The sequence below is a fragment of the Orycteropus afer genome, unplaced genomic scaffold, assembly GCF_000298275.1.
Source record: "Orycteropus afer afer isolate SDZICR_OR568_19922 unplaced genomic scaffold, OryAfe1.0 scaffold00002, whole genome shotgun sequence".
Lineage (NCBI taxonomy): Eukaryota > Metazoa > Chordata > Mammalia > Tubulidentata > Orycteropodidae > Orycteropus > Orycteropus afer.
The window spans coordinates 11,577,968-11,583,967 of NW_006921589.1; positions in this window are offsets into that span (position 1 = coordinate 11,577,968).

Sequence of the window (6,000 nt, forward strand, 5' to 3'; positions counted from 1 at the left end):
AGAGTGGAAGCAAACCAAATGTCATCAATGGTGAATAGATAAGCAAAAGTGGGTATTATTCATCCATGAGAAGGAATGAAGTACTGATGCATGCAACGACATGATGGAGCCTTGAAAACATTATGTTTATTGAAAGAAGCCAGTTGCGAAGGCTGCACATAGTTGTATTCCACTTATGTGAGATGTCCAGAACAGGCAGGTTATGGAGACAGACAGCCCATCAGTGGTTGCCAGGGGGTGGGAAGAGGGGAAGAATGGGAGTGACTTCTTAATGGGTACAAGGTTTCCTTTTGGGGTGATGAAAATGCTCTGACACTAGATAGTGGGTCCCCAACATTGTGAATGTACTAACTACCCTGATTTAAACTCATTAAAATGGTAAATTAACATTACATATATTTTACCACAATTTAAAAAAAAATTTCTTGCTGCCCACTTCCTAGCTACCTGTAAACACCCCTCCATCATTATTGTGTTTACAAGATGTAAACCCCACAACAGCAGGGACCATGTCTGCTTGCTGGTATTCCGTCTCCAGCATCTAGAACAGAGCTAGCACTTGGCCGAATGAATGAATGAATGAATGCCAAAGAGTGAACCCTCCCCCTGTGAACCAGCATCTGCCCACTGAGCTGGAAGCAATCTCCTCTACCCAAGTGTCTGTTATGATCGGCTCTTTCTGGCTTCACCTGTTGCCTTGGTGGTCACCATCGGCTGCTCATCGGAATCACCTGGGGAGCTTTGAAAACATACTGTTGCTCCCATCCCCAGCCCCACCCCCAGAGAGTCTGACTTAATTAGGTGGGAGTGGGGCTCAGGTATGGGCACTTTCATTTTGACTTTTGGAAGTCAGGGCTTGGATGGTTTTTAAAAGTTCCCAAGTGGGTGATAAGAGCCAGGGTGGAGAATACCTGGCTCCCATCCAGGTGTTTTGTTGCCCCTCCCCCATCATTCCGGTGGCCACCATATTCCCATGGAGCCCACCACCCCACCTGGCCCAGAGTCACCCGCCATGAAGGCTCCTTGAGCTGATGAATAATGACAGGAAGTCCGAATCACTATCTAATCTCTCTTTGCACCTTGACTTTGAGTCATCAATAATGACCTGGCCTTTTACTGCTTGGAAACTCCCACTGCTGAGCCTGAAGGGTGGTCCCTCTCTCTGGTGTGGCCCCCCCAGCCAGCCTCTGCTCAATGCCCCCTCCAACCCATTCCCAGCCCCCTGTACTTTGCTTTCAGGGTTTATAGGAAACCCCTCATGCCTGGAGCCTGTCTGATGCCATTGCCTCTGCCATCAGGTGTTGTTACTCAACCTGCAGACACGTCAGGGCCCCCAGGACTCCTGGCTCAGCAGAACTAGTTTGGGTATAAAGGAGAGAGTTTTCTGTTTTGTCTCAATGACCACCTTTGTCTATGGCCCCTTGGTCCAAGATAGACTCCTTATGACACCCACCAGCTGTGTGAGTTAGACTCTCACTTCTTCTATGATATTGGGGCAGGGAGTTAATTAGATGGTTTCTAAAGTCACTCCCAGGCACATGCTCTGAGTCTAGGCTTGAACTGGCATCCAGAGGAATAAGAGGGTAGACATGAGGAACCACTTTTTGCCCATCAGAGGGGATTCAGGGCAGTAGGGACTTGAAAAAGCCAGAGCCCTTGCTCCCTGGAAAGAAATCTGGATTGGGGCCCTTCCATCAGCTTCCTTAGGGAAGGGGTGGACAAGGGGCCTAAAGAGGGTTGGCTCTGAGAGGAGACCGTACCCCCACAGATACCTGCCAGCTGCTCCTCCTGCCCTTACTGATGTTGGTTAGAGCAGACACCTCTGCCCTTACCCCTGGGTGGGTCCTTCCCAGCTCTCTCATCTCCCATGAATTGCTGGGAGGAATATGGACCCCTCACGCCCCCTACCCCCGCTTCCCAGGCACATGATAGCAGAGGGTGGGGACCCTCCCCCAACCCCTCCAGCCCAGTACCACAGACTCTGCCCTCGCGGCCCTGGAGGATGCGAGAGCAGGCCTCCTGTCTGCCCCAAAGCCCTGGTCTGCCCTGGGCCCCTATTCCGTCTCCTACTCTCGTTTAGGATGAATTGGCAGCAGAGGGCTGGGAAGGCCACGTGCAGGTCCAGGGAGAGGACCTGGTGGAGGGGAGATGAGGCAGGTGTACACTATTGTGGGCTGCAGCCACCACCCCCTGCCCATTCAATTCTTGATGGCTGCCACCTACATTCTGGGACCCAGGAGGCAAGAGCCGAGAGGTCCCAGGAGTGTCAGGGGAACACAGGGAAAGAAATCAATTCAGATGGGGGAGAAATGAGCAAAGAGACTAGCTGGGGGAAGGGAGTGCAGAAGAAGTCTCTGAGGGTGGTGAGCAATTAGACCTGGTCTGCCCGGGATGGTCTCAGTTTTAATGTCCCAAGACCTTCCTCAGTCCAGGGCAAACAGGGATGACTGGTCTCCCTAAGTGGGTGGGCGCTAGTTGCGGGTGGGAGATGGAAAGAACAGTTGGCTGGGGCAAGGGCTGCAGGATTCTTTCCTCAGAGGCTCGGGACAGACGTGCTGCTCCTTGCTCTTCCCCAGCTCTCCAGTGCCCAGCCTGTTCCCGGCAGCCCACCCCAGGGTGCTGCAGGAGGACCCAGGCTGCCGGCAAGAAGCAGGGGTCCTGTTCGCTCCCACCACCTATGGTCCCCATGTGTCCCCACGGGTTGCCTTACCTGTCCAGAGGAGGTAGCCACCACCTGGGAGATCTCAGGGAGCTGTGAAAAGCTAGCTGCAGGAAAGCGACCTTTGTCCCTACCCCCCCTCCTTAGGCACTGCCTTCACCATATAAGGGAAGATAGGGCCCCAGAGAGGGTGAGGGGGGTGGGGAGGCAGGTGCCCGCCAGGTCCCTGGGAGCCTGGAGCCCAGCGACGCCTGACAGCTGGAGCCAGATGTGCCCCACCCTTGCTCCTGAGCATGCACCCAGGGGATGACAAGGGTTTCTGCCCAGGGCCCAGGCCCTCACTGAAAGTGGATGGCACAGGCCAGGGAGAGTTGGGGGCACCTGGACCTTCCCTCCTTCCAACCAGGAGGAGACTCAGCTGTCCCCCTCCTCTAGGAGAGGGATGCCTGCTGCTGGGAGCTGGGCTCCTGGACTCTAGGCGTCCCAAGTGTAGGAATGCGGGGCCAAGGGCTCACACTTGGGGTCTTCCAGGCCAGATGAAAGCCTGGGATGCTTAGGGGTCTCTTGGACTCAGCAGGACCCAACCCCAGAAAAAGGGGCAGGCTGTGCACTTCCTCCCCACAACCTATAGTGGGGCCCTGGCTCTGCCTAGCATTTTTATGAGCTGTAATAAACCAGTGCCTTGGACTCTGCCCCCCTCTTCCAAAAGCCAAGGCTTCAGTTTCCAACCCCTGACCCTAGGGGGACCCCATCCCATTCAGGAGAGAAAAGGGCTCTCTGATGTGAGGGTCTTCTTCAGGACACTGCCCCCAACCTCCACTCCTTCAGAAATCCCCTGAGTCCTCTGAAGCCTGGCCCTTAGAAGGATGGGATGGAGTGGCTGGGTGAGAGCAATCACTCTCCTGACCATACCCTTCCAAGTCCCAGAGACCAAATGTGTGCGCGCGTGTGTGTGTGCACGCACGTGCATGCTCTATCCATGCACACTTTTGCACAGTCTGGTCACTTGTTGCCATTCAGTCAATTATGACTCACAGCAAACCTATGCAGGTGAGTCCTTAACCCCATGCTAGCAGGGCTCCTTGCACAGTCTGGTAAGAGGAGTAAATACATTGCAAGTATGTGTGTGTGTGTGTGTGTGCTTATGTGTGTTAATAATATAGCACCTTCTTTCCTGAATATTGTTGTTGTTGTTAGGTGCCATCAAGTCAGTTCCAACTCATAGCGACCCCACGTTTAACAGAACGAAACACTGCCTGGTCCTGTGCCGTCCCCACAATCCTTGCTATACTTGAGCCCATCGTTGCGGCCACTGTGACGATCCATCTCACTGAGGGTCTTCCCCTTTTTCACTGACTCTCCACTTTACCAAGCATGACATCCTTCTCCAGGGAATGGTCTCTTCTGACAACACCACAGTAGGTGAGATGAAGCCTGGCCATTCTCCTTCCAAGGAGCATTCTGGCTGCACTTCTTCCAGGACAGATTTGTTCATTCTTCTGCCAGTCCATGGTATTTTCAGTATTCTCTGCCAACAGCATAATTCAAAGGCATCAACTCTTCTTTGGTCTTCCTTATTCATTGTCCAGCTTTCACATACGTATGAGGTGATTGAAAAGCCCTTGGCTTGGGTCAGGTGCACCTTAGTGTTCAAAGTAACATCTTTGCTTCTTAACACTTTAAAGAGGTCTTTTGCAGCAGAGTTGTCCAGTGCAATGCAACGTCTGGTTTCTTGACTGTTGATTGCATGGGTGTTGATTGTGGATCCAAGTAAAATGAAATTCCTGACAACTTCAATCTTTTCTCCATTTATCATGATGTTGTTTATTGGTCCAGTTGTGAGGATTTTTGCTTTCTTTATATTGTGGTGTAATCCATAGTGCAGACTCTCGTCTTTGATCTTCATCAGTAAGCACTTCAAGTCATCTTCACTCTCAGCAAGCAAGGCTGTGTCATCTGCATATCAGAAGTTGTTAATGAGTCTTCCCCTAACCCTGATGCCACATTCTTTGTCATATAGTCCAGCTTCTTGGGTTATTTGCTTAGCATACAGATTGAATAAGTATGGTGAAAGGATACAACCCTGACGCACACGCTTCCTGATTTTAAACTGTGCAGTATCCCCTTGTTCTGTTCAACCACAGCCTCATGGTCTTTGTACAGGTTCCTCATGAGAACAATTAAGTGTTCTGGAATTCCCATTCTTCCCAATGTTAGCCATAATTTGCTATGATCCACACAATCAAATGTTTTTGCATAGTCAACAAAACACAAGTAAACATCTTTCTGGTATTCTTTGCTTTCAGCCAAGAGCCATCTGACATCAGCAATGATATCCCTCCTTTCACATCTTCTTCTGAATCCAGCTTGAATTTCTGTAAGTTCCTTGTCAATATACTGCTGCAACCGTTTTTGAATTATCTTCAGCAAAATTTTACTTGCATGCAATATTAATGATATTGTTCGATAATTTCCACATTCTCTTGGATCACCTTTCTTTGGAATGGGCACAAATATCTATCTCCTCCAGTCAGTTGGCCAGCTAACTATCTTCTAAATTTGTTGGCATAAATGAGTAAGTGCCTCCAGCGCTACCTCTGTTTGTTGAAACATCTCAATGGGTATTCTGCCAATTTCTGGAGCCTTTTTTTTTTTTTTTTTAAATCAGTTCCTTCAGTGCAGCTTGGACTTCTTCCTCCAGTACCATTGGTTCTTGATCATGTTACCTCCTGAAATAGTTGAACATTGACCAATTCCTTTGGTACAGTGACTCTGTGTATTCGTTCCTTCTTGAATATACACTCAATTATACAAATAAGCAAACAAGAATTTAAAAAGCTCACCTGTAATTGCACCTCACAGATAATCTTCAGAGAAATCATGGTTAGTGATGTATTTGGGGGTCTTTCTGGGGTCTTTCTTCCCAGTACATATGCTGTGTTTATGGACTTTATGTATATAGTATCTGCCTGCCTGCCTACCTACCTACCTATCTCTCTATCTATTTAGTAGATGGTCACTGATAATCCTCAAGGAGATGGAATGCTATAACAGCCTCAATAATGGGCTCAAACAAATCAAAGATCATGGAGAGGGTGTAGTGGCACGCGATGTTTCATTCAGTTACACTTCATGCCACCATGACTCAGAGCTGACTCAACAGCAATGAACAACAACTATCCATCTACCTACTTATTCTGCAATAAGCATTTTGTAATTACAATAAAATATACTGTATATATACTTTTACTTGAATATATCCCTCCTGAATTTAGAGATCATCTAAAGAATAGATTTGATGCATTGAACACCAGTGACCGAAAGCCAGATGAATTGTGGGA